Below are 19,665 nucleotides of genomic sequence, written 5' to 3' on the forward strand. Positions count from 1 at the left end.
CTGTCTACAAAATTGATCTATTTTCCGTCTAGAAAATTGATAGAAATATTTCCTTAAGAAAATATATTCAAAAACCTGATGGAAAATAGAGAAAAATTGGATATTTTCTTTATCTATTTCTTAGAAATTCAGAATTCAGAAAACAGATAGAAAAATACAGAATGTAGACAACAAAATTGTCTGTTCTCCTTGTATTTAATGTCCGGAACATAGACAAAAAATAGAAGTCTTTTAATAATTGTCTTACTTCTATTTGATCCATCTATTTTCTTTCCAATTTCTTTCTATTTTATTAATCCGTCAACGCTGGAATGCTCTTGGTCCCTTTTCGCAAAATGCAATCCGTTTGTTCTTCTTTAGAAACATAAAATGGGAGCGGCGATTTTTAAACACCGCAAACGAGATACGTGGTCTGGTCGTTTCACCGTTGATATTTTCCACTAGCAGAACTCTTTTCGAACCAAACTTCGGTTCCAGAAACCGCGTGCTTCGATCGCGGGAATCAAAAACTCTGGTGCACCCTATAAACCGCAGGCTTTCCCCGTCCGCGTAACCGGATCCCTACAACTTTTACGTCCCACTCGAGACCCCGTCCCTGAGAAACCAATTCTCAGCGGGACAATTATCCCGAGGGACACGCAGGTACACAAAGCCGAGCGGCTGTCGCGGTTAGCGCGGGACAGCCGTCATCTCGACAGGGGATGTTATGAAAGGGGCGAGGGGGAACGGGGGGGGGGATGCTGTGGAGGATACGATTCCAGGGCCGGTTCTCGTTATGTATGCGTCTTTCCAATTATCCCATGTCAAGCGACTTCTGACATTCCGATTCCTCGCCTCGCCCGGATTGTTCGGGTTCCAGACCCGAGCAATCCGGGTCTCAGACCCGGACCCCGCTCCGAGCTTTGCGGCCGAGCGACGTAAAGGCTTCGACTGCTGTCCTACGGCAGCGTTTTATTTCGCATTAGCGCACGGAAAAAATTGAATTTCTGATTAAACAATTCAATGGACCACTAGATAAGGTACGAATTTCAACATTCTGATACATGTTTTTTAACCAAAATTTTACGTAAAACACGATGCACACAACGAAAATTACCGAAATTAACTCCTTACGATGATATTTAATGATTCTTGATGCGTGAATTCAAACCACCCGCTCATGAAAACTCAATGCTCTACGTGATTCACATCGCACGCTAAACGTTATCATGACAGTCTCTGCGATATAAAAATCTGACAACCTCAATCTTGACGCTTTGGCTCAGCTATAGCAAATTGCTAATAGTTTGAACAACACATGGTGAGAAATGAACATTGCTCGATTGAGAAGCTTGCTGAAACCGTTGTAGTGCACGATTTGACTCACGTGGAGCTTTGAGTTTTTTGTGAGCGGGCCTTTCAAATTCCTCATAACCAATGTGAAATAAAAACGTTAATATCTTCCTTAGGAATTGGATTCAGTAATTTTCGTTGTGTGACTCGTTTTCTACGTGAAATTTTGGTTGAAGAACCTATATCAGATCGCTTAAATTCGTACCTTGTCTAGTGGTCCATTGCTGAAATAAGTGACTGCAACGTTTCAACGTAGATTTTACAACAACAAAAAATGCTACTTTAACCATTATCGTAAGCTAATTTAACCACACGGGTGGTTAAAGTAGCATTTTGTTGTTGTTAAAATTTACATTGAAACATAGCAGTCACTTCTTTTAGCAACTGAATTGTTAAATAAGCAATTTAATTTTTCCGTGCAATGGACCGCTCGATAGAATATGAATGGGCTATTGGGCAAGTTTTGCATGAAGGTGCCATGTTATACGTTTCCGTCCCAAAATTTTTACGTTGAGATATTGATCGGTAAGTTCGAAAATCAGCCCCTAAATGAAATATGAACATGTTCACTGTGATCAAATTGAATGAAACTCACAGAAATGACGTCATTTTGAGGAGTTTTCGGTTAGATCATGGAGATTCTGCTCACAGAATTTCGAGTCGGCATTGGGTTTAGTTCCCTATCAAGGGAGTAAAATATAAGAAGACTAGGGGGCTCCGCCCTCTGGTCGCTACGCGGTCCAACCCCCCGGGGCGCCGCTTCTTCCCCTCCTTGCTACCCTTCCTCACCCCGTACACCGAACCCGAGTATCTTAAAAAAGATTTTATTAGAAAAGAGAGGATACTAGGCGACTTATAATGCAGTCACGCTGATATTCGCTGAAAACGTCCGATTAAAAACGCATATCGTGTTTCATCTGCCGTATTCAAAAGTTTATTTTTGAACTTTTCGTTGTACTAATCATTTTCTACGCATCCTCCGTGGAGAAAACATGTGAAGAAATCGCTTTAGTTTGTGCTTTGTTTGGTATCCTACCAGAGTCTCATGAATAGAAGATGTGTTACTGTCCGCGGAAGAAAAAGACCTCTAATGCACAAAAAATTGAAATCGATTTATTGATACTCTGGAGCGAAGAAAGAAAGACAGAACCTGCAAAGTTCCCGATGCTGCAATAAAACTGCTTTATGATGAGCAATTTTGGGACTGATTTGTCCCTAGAATTGTTGAATCTTTGCCAGATCGTGATACCTGCCACCTGAACTACTCCGAGTACAGTGGCAAGAAAAACACATCGTTATATATTCCTCCCGATTTCCCAGTTTCCTAAAAGCTTTTCCCGTGCTTTTAAAGTTGAAGCCACAACTTTTAAGAATCGCAATCTGTAGTGGCGACGATTGTTGAAAAAATATAAAAAAATTACAAAAATTTTAGGAGACAGTTCTTAAAGAAACTTTGGAAACTTACGGAAAACTTTTTTTGGGGTTTTTTGGGTGATATGTACGAAAAAAAGGTGAAATTAAAGTAAAAAAACTTGTATTAACACGCATATTTTTGTTGCATATTGGTGGTGTGCGTGTGTGTACATTTCGATCTTTAAGTCCATTGTCAGAACTGAAATGGACCCAAATTTTGGAGTAAATACTCTTTAAAAAATATACCCAAAAAAAGCTTCCCTTATTTGTAAAATTTAACAGTTTTTATTGAAGCGTTTCTGAAAAATACTTTTCACTCGTCACTGCCACTAGAGAAATGGCGGAGTTTGTCCGTGAGCCTTGATATACGAATTCTTTGAGCTTCGTTTTCTCTTTCATTGTTGATGATTTCACCTAACATCATTATCAAAACGTAAAGGATTCACTCTCTCTTTTTTTCTCTCAATTTCTCACCCCACCCCATTCGTCTCTCTCTTCAGGGGGAAAATTTTTCGCTCGTGTCTTTCGCGTCTGGAGCGCGAGGAGCCGAAAAAAATACCTCACATTTTTGCGCAAAAATTTCTTCTCATTACAAACAATGCACGTTCTTCCCTGCTCAACTGCTCCAATTGAATCAACGGGAGAAAGGACTCGCTCGGAGGAAATGATTAGACTCCAGCTCGCTTCGCTCCGATGCAGAGAAAAAAGGACCCAGCTGTCAAATTGCACAGGAACAATCCTCTTTTTTTATTCTATTTTTTCCCCTTAAAAGTAAGTAATAAGTAACTCTCGCAAAATGAGAGTAGATTGTATTAATTCCACGACTTAAAAACGCTGTACCTAACCATCCACACAGAGAGAAATTTCAACACAAAATTTTGGTTAATACGGGAAGTAAAACACAAAATAACCCTAGCCTTCGGTTGACGATTTTAAGAGAAAATGCAAGCTGGTTTTCTTGAAGAAAATTAATAAAAAAACGAGTGGTCAATACCAACGTCGCAATCGAAAGAATGTGTTCTCCCGATCTTTCCATTATTTTCTGCGCTAAATTCACCGCAAACTTGTACCAAAATCAACACAAAATTTGTATTGGTTCGTACTTCCTGTGTTCACCAAAAGTAATACAAGAACGCAAATACGTTTGTCGGTGCATGAGAGAAGGAAATCTAGAGGATACAGGTAAATTTGTAATCATGTAAGTATTTATGTATTTGTATTTATTTCATTAACTTCTATATCAATGGCCACAGTGTGAAACCACGTATCTCCATTTGCGACGATGCAGACTTCTTGTAATACTTAATTTTTTCTTTGGAAAACTAATCAACGTAATTCCTTGAAAACTTCTTGATTTTTTTCTCTCTGTTAACAGAATATTCGGTAAAACTTTCAAGCTATAAAGTTGGTTTGCTTCTCTGCGAAAAACTATTATTAGCGGAAATGAAACATTGCAATAGAGATACGTAGTGTCGCACTTTGCCAATCGGTATTTTTGTTCGAACTCACTTCAGGTGTTTTAGAGCCTAATAAATTTTATATATACTAATACCAATACGTGAAAAGTCGACGCGAACTTCTTTTTCATTTACCCGAAGAATGGTATACTGGCAGTTTAATTTATCTTTATGGGGTGTTAAGTTGTAAAAATTTCAATCTGAAAACTGTACGTCCCGAAAATGGCAGATTAAAACAGTTTTTTTCAGATCTATATCTTTTTAAATCTTAAACTTCAAACCGTCATTACCGTCGTTAGTTTGAAATAATATTATGGGACATTTTTTGTGTTAAAGTTGCATCAAACAGTCAAGCAGTAATGTCAATAACTCAATTTTGAGGTTTTTTTGGCGCTTAAAAAATCCTGTTTTTCCTGTGGAATGTCACAGCTGAAAATAAAATGTTAATGACTACTTTATAAATAGTGTGTGATTTAGAAAAAGGATGCATCTGAAATAAGGTTTTTGGTAGATTTCTCTTTACATTAAATTCCACGAATGATAAATTTTTATTTTTGAGAGTCGACTGCTGATCCCACGTTCAGCTTATATTTTCAGCGCGAGAGAGCGGCATAAGTCTCCTTTTAAAAAATAAACATACCTAAACGAATATTTTGAAACTTTGCAATATGGATACGCATTTTTTCACTTTAGCTATCAATTTTCCAGCACTTGAGCGAAAAATATATGGCTTTAGACGGAAATCTTCCCTTGGGTCTCAAAGGCTTCATGATATGGTGCTTACATTGGAAGAAAGAGGAATTTCATCGCTCTTATATTGTCTGACAGCTATGTCGAAGGATGGATTCGGAAAGCGCTGAGGAAGAGAGAATGCGACGCGAGGAGTCTCCTGCAACAAAGACCCGTTCTTCATATTTTCATTTTTTTGTTTTCATCGGGATCGGAAAGAAATTTCCGACTCTAATTTCCGGCGTTTATTTTCTCGATATTAATCGGGAAGATCTAATTTTCAGATTCTCTCGAGCCTATCCTCTTGAGACGTATCCAGGAATATTAGGATCTTGGCATCTTTTGGTCAAAGGCATGCACTGGAAAAAAAACCCATTGGTTCTAGAGTCCATACTCTTGAAAACATTGACAAGAAAAAATACTCTTGATTCAATCGGATTTTTCCTTGAATCAAAACGAAATCCGCTTGAATTAAGAGGCTTGGTTCTTGATTTAAGCTAGATTCTGATTGAATCAAGAGTACTTTTCCTTGTCGATGTTTTTAAGAGTATGGACTCTAGATCCAATGTGTTTTTTACCAGTGTGGTGTGGCGTGAATAATCGATTATCGATATTTCTCCTTTGAAGCTGTAGTAAAGAATCGATTATCAAGGTGTTCGCTGCGAACGGTTATTTTCGGTAATGATAAATCGGTTATGATAATCGGTTATTTTCCATAGATTTAAATCGCAGATCAATCGATATATCGCAAAGTACGCCACGCCACTGCTTTTGGTCTCTTCGCCGGAGGATCGAACAGGAGGCGTTCCCGAAGCATTTTTTAGACTGTAAGGAATGCAAATTGTCCCATGAATTGTTCAAAAAATAGGTTATATTGAATCTATTGACTCTATTGTAATGTATCAAATGATTCTTAGTTGAACCAACACTGGAAAAGAAAGTCGCTTGGATCTAAAGTCCAGATTCTTAAAAACATGGACAAGAAAAAAAACTCTTGATTCAATCGGAATTTTTGCTCGAATCAAAAGGAAATCCGCCTTAATCAAGAGGCTCGGCTCTTCAATTCAAGACAAAATCGGATTGAATCAAGAGTATTTTTTCTTGTCAATGTTTTCAAGAGTCTGGACTGTAGATCCAAGCAACTTTTTTTTTCCAGTGAATCTCCGGGTTATGTCTCACGTTCCGAGCATTTTGCGGTGATTTTTGTGGCTTTTAATCATTATCACTGGAGCGTAGATCAAAGACTGAACCAGAGAACTCTCTAAAAAACGACTTTAAAACTATTCATGATACGAATTTGTAAAGAGGAATTTTATTCATCGTAAACAGATAAAAGCTGAACAAAGGAATTTAATTTCGTAGAATATTTTCGCACTGAAAAATTCAGTTTGTAGGAAAAGCTAATAATAATAAAATGATTCTCGGTAAAATAGTGTGGGTGCAACAAAAGCATGCGAGTGTGCACGTCCCGGAATGTTCAAAAGAAATTTCAAGCTCAAAGGGATGATTGAATTATTACAGGTAAAAGTTGCCGAACTGTTCGGGGATTTCCATCCCCTCAAAGAGAACTTTTACAAAGTTCATTTTGAGGCGCTCCTGGGATTACATTCTGTTCTTTAAAAGAACGTTGTCTCAGAAGTCGGCGGAATGATAATAATGAGCTGAAGTAAACTCGATGATGATATGGTTTCACCGAAAGCTTTATGCGAGTTTTGGCTGCGGTTTTCCAGGCAAACCTACGAAATTTATTTTTTTTTTTTTTTTTTTTTTTTTTTTTTTTTTTTTTTTTTTTTTTTTTTTTTTAAGAATTAGAAGATGTCATTTAGACAAGGAATGAAAAACGATGGTTGCAGCCTTCATTAATTCATTTAATAGGAAATGATACAGCTATACTAACATGAACGTTGTGCGGCGAAGAATCAACGGAAAAGAAGGCAATTCATCTGAGCGCAAAGAATTTTTCTGCCATCGTCCCTGACCGACAGAGATATGAACTAAATTTTGCAATACGGGACTACTGTTTCCAGCTAATTTCACAAATAAACCAAAAGCCATTTGTGCTCTTTTACAGATAGTTACTTTTGTGGTTGAGTCAAAAGTAGCTGTTCCCAATTGCATAATGTTGTCAATATCTCCCTCGGGTGACCATCAGACTTTTTTTTATAAGTTCATCGTGATTTTTCATTCTTTCCTCTCACGGAAGGACGTTAATACATTTCAAAGATGCCAAATACCCTCTCGCAACGTGCATTTTTACCATGAGAATCCTTGGAATTTCTGACTACTAATTTCGCTGATTTTCCTACTGATTTCATACAAAAATCAGACAAATTATGGACAGAAATTGCACTAGTACTTTCTGGTAAAGAAATATATTTTTTGAGTTGATTTGCAACCTCGGAATGGAATTACGTTCCTTCGTACGGGGAACTACAAATTGCTGCTCAAAATTTCGTTTATTAATTTACAATGATTTTGGGGGAGGGGGGGATCTACGAAATTACCAGTGAACAGTGTCCGATAACATTCGTATAAGAAACGCAAATTTTGAGCGGAAATTTGGCAGTGTTAAAATGTAGTTAGGGACCTAATAAATCTATCGAGTAAATCTATTAATGGAGATGTTGCATGTGTGAGGAATTTGCAATTTGACTGTTGATTCTTGTGCAAAAGTTTGCAAGGAAAACGATGGTGTCACTGATTTCCTCTGAAATCAACTCCCATGCTCAAAAAAAGCTCTCAAGTTGAGGCCAAAATGGAGGGATACCCCACGCTACCCTGAGAGTCCACCTCTATATTAAGACAAACTCTCCATGCCAAGGTAGGGGACAAATACATTAGCAGGGTTGCCATGCTTTCAGTTTTGGAGTACCCAAATAAAGTGGCAGCCCTGTCGATGTATTTGCTCCCTATATTTGCATTCAGAGTTTGTTTTGATGTAGAGGTGGACTCTTAGGATAGCGTGGGATATTCCCTCCATTTTGGCCTCAACTTGAGAGCTTTTTTTGTGCTTGGGAGTTGATTTCAGAGAAAACCAGTGGCACCATCGTGTTTCTCGCCAACTTTTACACAGGAATCAATAGTCAAATTGCAAATTCCTCACACATGCAACATCTCCATTAAATGGAGTGACGACGCGACGATAAAAAGAGAGCGGTGGTTGAAAAACTTACAAAGTCCTAGTATCCGTATTCAACAACGTTTAGCATGATTTTTGAACTTCATTAGCGGAAAAAGTGACTTGATTCAAGCAATAATATGCTGACATTTACAGCCGAGAAGAATTCCTTATGAATTAATAAAGAAAAAAATGCTTGTTTAAAGAAGAAAAGATGTTTGTATAAGAAGAAAGGTCACTTACATCAAGCAGAAACCTGCTTTCATCCAGGTATTTTATTCTTGATTCAAAATAAAATCTTCTTGACGGCATACTCAAGAATGTTCCTGCCTAAATTGAGTCACTTTATACTCTACTGAAATTAAAAAATTATGCTGAACGTTGTGAAATACGGATGCTATAATTTGGTGAGTTTTTGGACTGTATGTATGTATGAGCCGCTTTTACGGCGCGCTAGGGCGCTCTGCGACGCCTATTCTCCACAGGAATCTGTCATGGTAGAGATCCTCCGGAAGTTGGCATCTCTCCATCTCCTCGTGGATGCCCTCTACCCACCGTTTGGCTGGACGTCCTCTCCGTCGCCTACCTAGGGGGACCCACTCCAACACCTTCTTCGGCAACCTGGTATCAGCCATTCTCTGTTTTTCAGACATGTTTTTCTGCTGTTCAGCCATTGTCGGTTTTTGGACTGCCGCTCTCTTTTTGTGCTGGAGTATCTTGATTTATTTTGCGAGGAAAGCTCCGTCCTCCTAAAAGATGCCTGTCAATCTTCATATGTTGGAGTGCCTTCAATTTCGTATGATACTGTGCAACATTTCTGTTGTAAAATGGTTACTTGAGTCGCCGTGGCACGAACGGCCGACCTCCGCGACATGCGCATTGGCGCCTACAAACCTATGGGAATACTTCAAGCTTTGCGCAATGCGCGAGGTATTCATTTAGGTTTGTAGGCGCTAGTGCGCGTATCCCGCTGGTAGCTCCTCGCTCCGCTCTGTTAGAGTCTAAAATTCAAACTCGCGAAGTCAGCGGTTTTCAACCCGTGATTTGGAGGCCAAAATGGAGGGGATATCCCACGCCATTCTGAGAGTCCATCTCTACATCAAGACAAACTCTCCGTGCAATGATAGGGAGCAAATGCATTGACAAGGGCTGTCACTTTATTTGGGGACCCCAAAACTGAAAACACGGCAACCCTGCTAATGTAATTGCTCCCTATCTTCGCATGGAGAGTTTGTCTTGATGTAGAGGTGGACTCTCAGGATAGCGTGGGATATCCCCTCCATTTTGGCCTCAACTTGAGCGCTATTTCCTAGCTTGGGAGTTGATTTCAGAGAAAACCAGTGGTACCATCGAGTTTCTCGCGAACTTTTGCACAAGAATCAACAGTCAAATCGCAAATTCCTCACACATGCAACATCTCCATTCTCAAGAAAAATACTCAACTCTTGAATGTGGAATAGACCTAATGACATTTTTGCGACTTCCATTTTCTCTGCATTTATACTTTATTCCAATTGTTTCCCTAATTTTTGACGTTGAGTTAATACTTATTCTTCCGTTTATGTTCTCTTTTAAGTCATTAAATATTAATATTACTAATATTATAAATATATTTAATATGTATAAATATATAGTTAATACATATAATATTAATATTATAAATATATTTTCAATAATTTGTACGTTGATTTTATCACTTATTTCAGGTAGTTCTTTCGTTCTGAGAACGGCGTTACGTGGAACAAACTCATTGTAATCGAGCATCCCGCGTTCGAAACATTTTGCATCCGGATGGACCTTGAACTTAAAACCCCACCATAGTAACCCTAAGAGCAGAGCTCTTGACCATCTCTTGGGCGTGTATCCGCGGTGTCAGAGCGCACGACAGGGGCAATACGAGGGTCATAACTCACGGAAATCGGGCTCAAAAAAAGAGATATACGAGTGGCGTCCGCCTCCATGGCGCCCTCGCGATTGGCCGAAAACAAGGCCCGAAATCGGCCCGGACGTGCGGGGATGGGGTTGGGGGGCGGGGGGCTGACCCACCCCCTACTTTAGTCGCGACTTGACGCTAGTTTGTCTCACTTAAAACATCGGAGAGTGCCCGAACCCGGGTGAAATTTCAGCGGTAATTCGGCCCGTTCTCGGAATCGGCTCGACCCCCGCGTCTCATGGGCGTCCAATTAAACTTCCAGCCTTATTCATGGACTCGGAGTAGTCGGATTCTGCGATGAAATTAGCATATTTGAATCCGTTGTTTTCAAAAGGGAACAAGTCCGTTTTTGCATGAGCCTTGGCTTGCATAGAGAGACATACTAACTAAGGCTCATCGAGGAATGTTGCCGTGCTAAGGGAGAACGCCGTATGAACATTCGAGAGTTGACAAATGTCCCTGAACAAAACATGTATATTTGACAACATCCATGCACATTTTTCCTTGAAACTTTCAGATATTTTAGATTAAATGGGCCTGTTGCAAACTTTTGCTAGAGCAAAAATAAGAGTTGTTTCTTCTAGATAATGCCTCAAAAATCACGATGAGCGCATTGGCAAAGTCTGAAATGCACTCATAACTTCACAGTCTGCGTAAGAAATTTGCGGTTTTTTGAGCTTCCCGCTTCAAAAGCGATACTACGGCACAGGTGAACATTTTGTAAAAGGAGTCGTTCCATCGTCGGCAATACTCATCATGGCCGACGCCAATCCGCCAAAACACGTGTGATGGGACGAGATAACACCTGAACTGGATTAGACCAGATGACAATCTGCGTGTTTTAACGTTCATGTTTTCCACGCCCGATTTGATTGACCTTGAACTCTCCTCGAATTACGCGCGGAACTGCGCGCAAGCGTCGGCCATGATGAATATCGCCGACGATGGAGCGACTCCTCTAACAAAATGTTCATCTGTGCCGTAGTATCGTTTTTGAAGCGGGAAGCTTAGAAAAACGCAAATTTCTTACGCAGATTGTGAAGTTATGAGTGCATTTCAGACTTTGCCGATGCGCTCATCGTGATTTTTGAGGCATTATCTAGAAGAAACAACTCTTTCTTTTGCTCTAGCAAAAGTTTGCAACAGGCCCATTGTGTACAAAGTTGTCTGAAAATTTGAGAAAATAATTTTCACAATTCTCCCAGTAATTTTGGTTTTTATCGGAGGAAACTTGGCAACGTCTGAAGGCTCATACGGCGTTCTTCCTTAGCACGGCAGCGCGGACCTGTTCCCTTTTGAAAACAACTGATTCATTTGTCATCGTCGGTTTGAAAAGGGGATAAACTTTTCAGTGGAACGATAATTGCACCGAGTTTAACTGAAACGCATAAAGTCAGGTCAATACTGCCGTGCTGAGGGAAAACGCCGTTTGAGCTGTCAGACGTTGCCAAATCTCCTTCGGTAAATGACGAATTTTCGGGAAAATTTGTAAAAAATTTGCTTCCAATTTTTCGGACAGTTGTGTCCGTAATTTAACCCATCGTATCTGGAAATTCCAGGCAAAGACGCTGTATGAGCCTTCAGACGTTGCCAAATCTCCTTTGGTAAATGATGAATGTTCGGGAAAATGTTTTAAAATTTGTTTTCCAATTTTTCAGACAGTTGTGATCGTAATTTGATCTTAAGTTTTTGAAAGTTTCAGTGAGAAATACTCAGAACTTAGCGCAAGAATAAATATTTTCTGAGACAAAATTTGGCAACATTCGAATGCCTCCGCAGCGTCTTTTCTAAGCACGGCAGAATAATTCTGCCGTGCTAAGGAGAACGTCATATGAACATTCAGGAGTTGCCAATTTTCGCATGATAGAACCTGTATTTTTGACAAAAGTGATGCGTATTTTCCCTTGAAAGTTTCAGATATTTTAGATTAAATTGTGCACACAATTGTCTGAAAATTTGAGAAAATAACATTCTCAATTTTCCCAGCAATTCCGGTTTTTATCGGAGGAAACTTGGCGACGTCGTTTTCCAGACAGGAGGACGCAACGTCTTTCAACGTTGCAATTCTTTGTATGGACATTTTTGACTGAAAATATCATGCATTTCTTTTCTCGATATACTCAAAAGGCAGCAAATTTCTAAGAATAAATTTTGTGGTTATATCTTTGCAATACATTGGATATTGATTAAGTCAATTTCCAACTTTGAAATAGCACGGAAAAAAAGAGGTAGGGGTTAAGTACCAACTGTTGGATGATATGGACATTCCCAACTAATTGCGGTAATACCCCGATTATTTGTGGTAGTATCCCAATTAATTGTGGTAGTATCCCGATAAATTAGGTTACTAACCCAAATTTTGCGGTACTGCCCCATCTTGAGTTGCGGTGCTACCAAAATTAATTGGAAATGTCCTTATCATCCAACACATTTGGGTGGTAGAACAATTTTGGGGGATAAACCCTGACACTTTTTTTTCCGTGAGAGTTTCCTCGTCTGAAAAACGACGGAATATGCCTCAAATAGTGTTTCATTCTTTCCCTGTAAAATACTCAAATAGTGTTTCATTCTTTCCCTGTAAAATAAACAAATGTCACTGTGCCTACTTTTTTCTCTTTTTCGTGATGTTTTTCCTGTTGAAGAAAACTCAGCAATAGCTCTAATATTAGCATACAACATTGAGCTCTACCGTTCCACCGAGGAACAAATCTACTCGCACCAATATCGCCACGTGGACGACAAAAGAGTGTAACTCCACTTAATGATGAGCCCAGGAAAGCATTGAGTTATATGGACGATAGGATTCATCGCGAAATGTAGTTACGCTTTTATGTCAGGCGCGCGAGGAAATACGACCCCGTCCACTTCGGTCAACGCAGCGCAAAAATATTCGAAAATATATATTGGCGATTTCGACCCGGACATTTCTCGGCGAGGCTTCCCACAAAATATTCGGCGTCACCCTCGTTAAAAGTAAATTTTGTTGCCCCTAAATCGCTTGGCGGATTACCCGAGGTCCGCGAACATGACTAACGTCCGAGAGGGGATGTGGGGTTTCATAAAGTAATCAGAAAGGTTTCCCCGAATATTTCCTGCGGGGGGGACTTGATTTATCATTGATTTCGGCCACGGTGAAGTGCGGTTGTTAGCTCTGCCGTGATAGCGAAGAGAGCCGTAAGTGCAAATTTTCGAAATCGAGTATTCTTCGAAATTCGTCTAAACTCTTTTAGATGAAATTACTGAGACAGCTATAACAGCAAAATTCATCCTAATTTAATGAAAACGAGACGTATGAAAAAGCCGAAGTGCACAAAAAATGACATAGTTTTTTTCAAGACAGCCGTAGATGCATGAGAGCCATGAAAACAGTGATTTCAAGAGAATGCCGCCCTCATCCTGCACCTACTACCTTCTAACCTGAAATTGTGTTTGTTGTGTGTCCAACACGCTACCACAAAAACACGCAGAAGATAGCACTTACGGCTGTATTGCCCAATACTAACCTAACATGAAACTGAATTTTACCTTTTTCATGTACTTTCAAATAAAATCGAACGAGTTTTAATTCCCAAATGATTTCTAAGAGTCTATCGAATGATTGGTTGCGATTTGACAAATAACGGAGGCTTCTCTCAATAAAATGTTCCACTCAGAGGCTTCTAGGCCCATTTTCTCAAAACTTCATTTTTGCACTCATATATATTATTGACTTGTTGTCACGCATTCTGGCTCTGGCTGAGAAGGCACCCTACGACTGGGCAACGCGGATTGCAAACGGTGTTGTTACAAAATGTGGGGCATGTAACTGGACCGCGTTAAACAGAAAAGAACCAAGCCACATCAGCTTTACCAAATTAACTGGGCAATTTCATTTTTTACATGAAAACGGTTGTGCAGATTTTCATGGAAATTTCAGAGAATTATCTCCATAGTGCGAAGCAAATTCTTTAAAATTTTCAAAAAAATCCGCATAAACGTTTCCCCGTAAAAAATTAAAGTGCCCAATTAAAAGTGACGACAGCTTGTGTGGCTTGGTTCCTTCCTGTTAAACGCGGTTCAAATTTGACACGGCACCACCTTAATTTTTACATAGCACACATTATACTTTTCATCATAATTTAAATGAGAATGATCCATGCAGAGTGTGTAAACATTTCAAAATCAGTTGAAAAACGCTGACTCCGCAATTTCAAATATTAGAGCGTAACACAGAGCGGAGCGGTTCGATGTGCTGCCAGCGGAAACGCGCACTAGCGCCTACAAACTAAGGGGATACTTCACGCATTGCGCAATGCTGGAAGTATCCCCTTAGGTTTTAGGCGCCAAAGCGCGTTCCGCCCGCCCGCCGCATCGCGGGGTGCCACGGCGCCTCAAGCAACTATTTCACAACAGAGGTGTTGCACAGTATCATACAGAGTTGAAGGCAATCCAACATATTAAGGTTAATCTTCAGCTGTAGTTCGAAAAATCCACCACGTCGCGCTGCTAAAATCCGACTCCGAAATCAGTGATTATTTAAATATCACAATAGGTATCTTAAATTCTAAGACTCATAAGTTCTAGCAGCATACGTCTGGAATCCTTAGAAACAAACGCGAGCTTTGAAAGTCTAATAATAAAAGCTGTAAATTGATCCCAGTTTCTCTTACGGGATATCTGTAAGTGCGAGAGAGATAGCTCACGGTGGGAGAGAGATATCTGCCAACTGCTGAGAGCGATCAAGCGCGATTGGTTGCATCAAGGTCATCATGCTTAACCCTACTTTTTTCTGGGATCAAATTGCAGAACTTCAGAATTGACTTTTCACGTTGTTTTTAGGGTCAATAGGAAGAAGAATGTTATAGCTAGAACTTATTTATCTTCGATTTAAACAGAAATTCCTTCAACTTTTATAAAAGCTCAAGGACTCACGTGGTGCTGTACGGACTCTAAAACACAGCGGTGGCGCCCCCTGCGCGGAGAAATTTCTTACTTCACGCAGCTGTAGATACACCTTAAGAATGTCAGGCATCCTTTATGGGTACGAAGCTTTCCTCGCAAAATATATCAAGGCACTACGGCACAAAAAGAGGGCGGTAGTCCAAGAAACGCCAAATTTAACTGGGCAATTTAATTTTTTACATGAAAACGATTGTGCAGCTTTTCACGGAAACAGAGAATTATCTCCATAGTGCGAAGCAAATTCTTTAAAAATTTCGAAAAAAATCCGCACAAACGTTTCCCCGTAAAAAATTAAAGTGTCCACTTAAATTTGGCAATAGAAGATATGGCTTAGTTCCTTTCTGTTAAACGCGGTCCAAGTATTATACAGTTCAAGCAGGGCTCTGCAGTCGTTAGGTGGACTACATATTGCAATTAGGAACTACAATTTCTGGCTTATCGGTAAAAACACTTACGTACATAGGGTGACTAATGGTACGTGCGTTGTTCCTATATTTGGGCGGCTTTCAAGGAAGCTAGAACATTACGACTTTCACCGAAACGACTTTAAACGGCAAAGGACTTGTGTCGATTTGAGCGAATGCGCAACCGAAGCCTTCAATAATTTGAGTATGCATTATAGACATCTTCTGAGTACGAATAATTGCGATCAGACATTATTAGCAATATGCATATTGTCAAGAAAGTGCCTGTACGAAAAGAGTCTTTCCCCCCCCCCCCCCCCCCGGCATGTGATACTCTAACAGGCACGAGCTTTTGGTAAAAGTTACGGCTTAAATAAAGGTTGAAACAAAGCAGGAAGTGTAAAAACCTGTTCCCAGTGATTCGCCGAGTTTGAAAAATTTATTTTTAAAATCCTGTTTGACATACATTGGAGATGAGTGTTTTTCCGAAAGTGGAAAGTTTGACTTTTTTTATTTCAATGTAAGCTATTAGGCACTTGAGGTGATTCGACGATTGCAATTTGTGCGTCAGAGCGATGCACGATAAATCGCGTCACTGCGTTCCATAATTTCAGCTACTTGTCATTTTTTTCGAATTTTGAGATCGCACTTCTGTTGTCATGAGAATAAAGAATTCATGTACTGTATTTGACAATGAAATTCAATGTAATGAAGGCAGGGTTTTTTTAGAGGAAAAATATCGCATTTGATGTTGATATCGAAACTGCACTCGAATGCGATATTTACCCTGCCTATAAAAAACCCTGCCTTTAATACGTTGAATTCTTTTTGTCAAATTTGGTACATGAATTTTTTAGTCCAATGACAACAGAAGTGCGATCTCAAAATTTAAAAAAGAAATGACAAGTAGCTGAAATTATGGAACGGATTGGTGCGGTATATCGCACATCGCTCTGACACAAAAAATGGCAACCGTCGAATCACTTTGGGTCTTTGCTTTTGGGTTAGTCTGGGAAGTTCTCTCTGTCCTCCTTCGATTTTTTTAGGAAGCTGTGCGTTGTGGTCGTGATGCATTTATTTTCACCATAAAAAGTGGCTCATTCATTCTTCAGAAGAGCAAAAGCACAAAGCACTCAGAAATGTACAGACCAGTTGGCAACCTTCTATCGTACGTGTATGAACTGAATACACACGAAGATGAGAGTGCATCCTCAGCGCCACGTTGTGCATAAAATTCAACATTTTAAATGCACGATGAGGAATAGAATCCATACGCCCGGGGGTTATCTGGCGACTTCATCCAATTTTAACAACTGGCTTTAGTTCCATCGTATGCTTTATAATTTCAATTACAGCATAAAATTGACGCGGCATCGAACACTCTTCAGGATACTTCCCGTTCTACCAATTAAAATTACAGATGAAGCTCCATAAAAAAAAGCACTCCAGCAATTTCCGCAGTCGAGGTACGCTTTAAATTTTAGACACTTTCCAACCAAATTATTTTTTTGCTTCACAAAAAATTGCACTCATTAATACTATTACTTGCAATCTACTAGAGGTGAGTGTACCTAACAGGATTTTTCATTTCGATAGGCTGGAGATAATTACTGGGCGCTAACTTTTATACGATGACTTTTTCATCTGAATATTCCGAGTGGTCAAATTCCTTTATTCTACTTTTAATTTTGTTCGTAATTATTTTTTTGAAAAGCCGACGAAGGTAATTTAAGCGCGTGTAAATTCTTCCTGAACAATCAATCAGATTTACCTAACTTTTGGTCTCTTTCGCGAACGGGATATTCTAATTTTGTTAAACCAAGTTTAATTAAAATTATGATTATCTTGCCAGGGAGTTGAATCATTTTATTTTCATCCCGTGACTTGATTTCTACGCAACATTTCGCTAAGACGCATCAATACTTTGCTACAAAAATAAGCTCCGTCATGTGGTACCGGTGACATTTTCCAAATTCTAATTTCTTTTCTTTTTTTATTTCTTTTTTTGACGCTGTTCGAGCATCAAATATGTTACCGACTTCTGATTAGAAAAGAATGACTAAAATTTGGACGAGAAGCTACGAATGATAGTTTCATTTGATAAGTTAAGGAAATCCGATGCTATGGTAAAGTCTTGGAGTCTCTTCCACATCAGCAAATGAATCGGTGATGGAGATCCGGGAAAACTACAAGTTCCTTCAATCTCAACCAATACAACTTCGCCGACACGGATGCTAGCATTGTTGCTGAGCTGATTTTTGCAGTGCACCTTTATTGGTCGCCTTATCAAAGGTGTATGTGAGTGAGGCAAGATAAAATAACTTATAACTTTTGCATCCAATCTTCAAGTTGCTGTTCCTTCCTATCATGAATCTCGCCAAGAAAATTTATTCTCCAACGAAAATAGGGACGAACTGTTGTTTTTGGTGTTTTACAAGATTTGTCTTCGTCAGTTTCTACTGCAGTACCAGATCATCGAGAGATTTTTCCCGTTTAACGGTGCACGCATTTAACTAACAGTTCTGAATTCTCTTAAATGGTCTACGGAAAGCACCAGCCATCGCAAATTATTATTATTGCAACAATTGTGTGTGCTTTTTATTTCCCCTCTTAAGAATATTCTCTAAGAGGAAACCGAGATTAATACCACCCGCTCCGTTCTTCATACCTTTAAAAATGCATTGTGCAACCTAAAATATCCGACACTCAATTCTTACACATCCTCATTGGCTGAAAACGTTAATCGTGACGTACACATATATTTCAATTCGTCGAATATTCAACCCTTCCCGTCATTTTTGATCAAAATTTCGACGTCCCGATGGAAGACTACACATTTCTCTGACTAACAGCACGACGTAAGCCATTTCTCTCTTTCTATGGCCATCATTTGTCGCCTGTTTGTAGATTCGAAGTTTTATTTAAGTTGAAAAATCGAGTCTTTAAGCGGTGGTATGGCGTGAATTGCGATGTATAGATGTTATGCCGTTTAAACCTATGGTAAAGAATCGATTATTAAGGTGTTCGCTGAGAACACCCTGTTTATCGATCCTTTTCCATAGGTTTAAATGGCATAACAATCGATATATCGCAATTTACGCCACGCCACTGTCGTTAGATTACTCTGGACTAACCGATATTTTCGTAATGTAGCACTCCCTCCAATACAAATGGTCTGATAATGAAATCTCTACTATGCAGACTGGTTATTATGTAAACATGAACATGATTTGCTAACTCACCGAGAATCCAGTTTCCACAATTGTTTTTCTTTGGTAATCCAACACGATAACACCTGAAACCAACAAAAATCACTCGGCTGAGTTTATTTTATTAACACTCAAAGCGGACTCAATTCGAAACAAATTAGTGCAGAGAGAGAAAATTTGAGTACCCAAAGAGAGAAAAACACGCGGCTCTCTCAGTGAAAATCGAAAGGATCCGATAATCTTCCAAAAAGAAATACACGCATTTAGAACTGAAAAACCCCACGTGACTTTACACCCGCGGATCGAGAAAATCGACACACATAAAGAAATACACGCGACTTTATCAGCGCGCACCGAGAAAACAGAAATACACGCGGCTCAACTCGTGTAAATTGACAAAATCCTCGCACCAAAAAGAAATACACGCAATTTTCCCAGCGCGAATCCAGACAATTCCGGCATCTGAAAAGAAACACCTCGGCTTCGTTCGAGCGAAATCGAAAAATCCGAACGTCTCAAACGAAATTCACTCGGTTTTATCAGTGCGTACCGCGATCCAGAAATCCAAAAAGAGCTACACACAGTCTCATCAGTGCGAACCCCGAAAATCCGGAATCCAAAAAGAAAAATACACGGGTTTTATCGGTGCGGACTCCGAAAATCCGGGAATCCAAAAAGAAAAATACACGGGTTTTATCGGTGCGGACTCCGAAAATCCGGGAATCCAAAAAGAAAAGCACGGGTTTTATCGGTGCGAATCCACAAAATCCGGAGTCCGAAGAGAGCCGAACGCGGTTTTATGAGCGTAAACCGAGAAAATCCATGCATCTAAAAAGAACCAAACTTGACTGTATTGCGTCACTACGTCACGGATAGTTCGCCTACAGGGATCGGGTGGAGGGAGCACGTTGCCGGGACAGGCCCGGGGACCGGGAGCACGCCGACGACACGAGAAGGGCTGAAGGGACAGCGCGATCGGTCTCGCGGAGTTTCAGCGTCGGACTGAAACGGCGAGCTGAAGCTGAAATCCGGCGCGGGATGAAGTCAACCGGGAGCTCTACTACTCATGTCAAAAGATTCGTGCATCCCTCGACCCCGTACCCGCCTCACAGGGGATCCGGAGCAGGGA

The 19,665-nt window shown here is 39.9% G+C and overlaps 1 protein-coding gene across 5 annotated transcripts in view; it reads right to left on the reverse strand.

The window, feature by feature from the left end:
• The window catches only part of LOC109032713 (uncharacterized), a 393,313-nt gene that overhangs the window by 342,938 nt on the left and 30,710 nt on the right, over nt 1-19,665 (reverse strand). For 2 of the 5 annotated variants that reach the window (XR_011900192.1, XM_072302207.1), the window contains exon 1: nt 18,570-19,552. The gene's annotated coding sequence lies outside the window, so the exon portion shown is untranslated. Of the gene's footprint in view, nt 1-18,569; nt 19,554-19,665 lie in introns of those variants that run through there. The other 3 variants (XM_072302209.1, XM_072302208.1, XM_072302210.1) reach the window with 3 other exon arrangements.

Source organism: Bemisia tabaci, chromosome 7 (assembly GCF_918797505.1).
Source record: "Bemisia tabaci chromosome 7, PGI_BMITA_v3".
In the NCBI taxonomy this organism is placed as follows: domain Eukaryota; kingdom Metazoa; phylum Arthropoda; class Insecta; order Hemiptera; family Aleyrodidae; genus Bemisia; species Bemisia tabaci.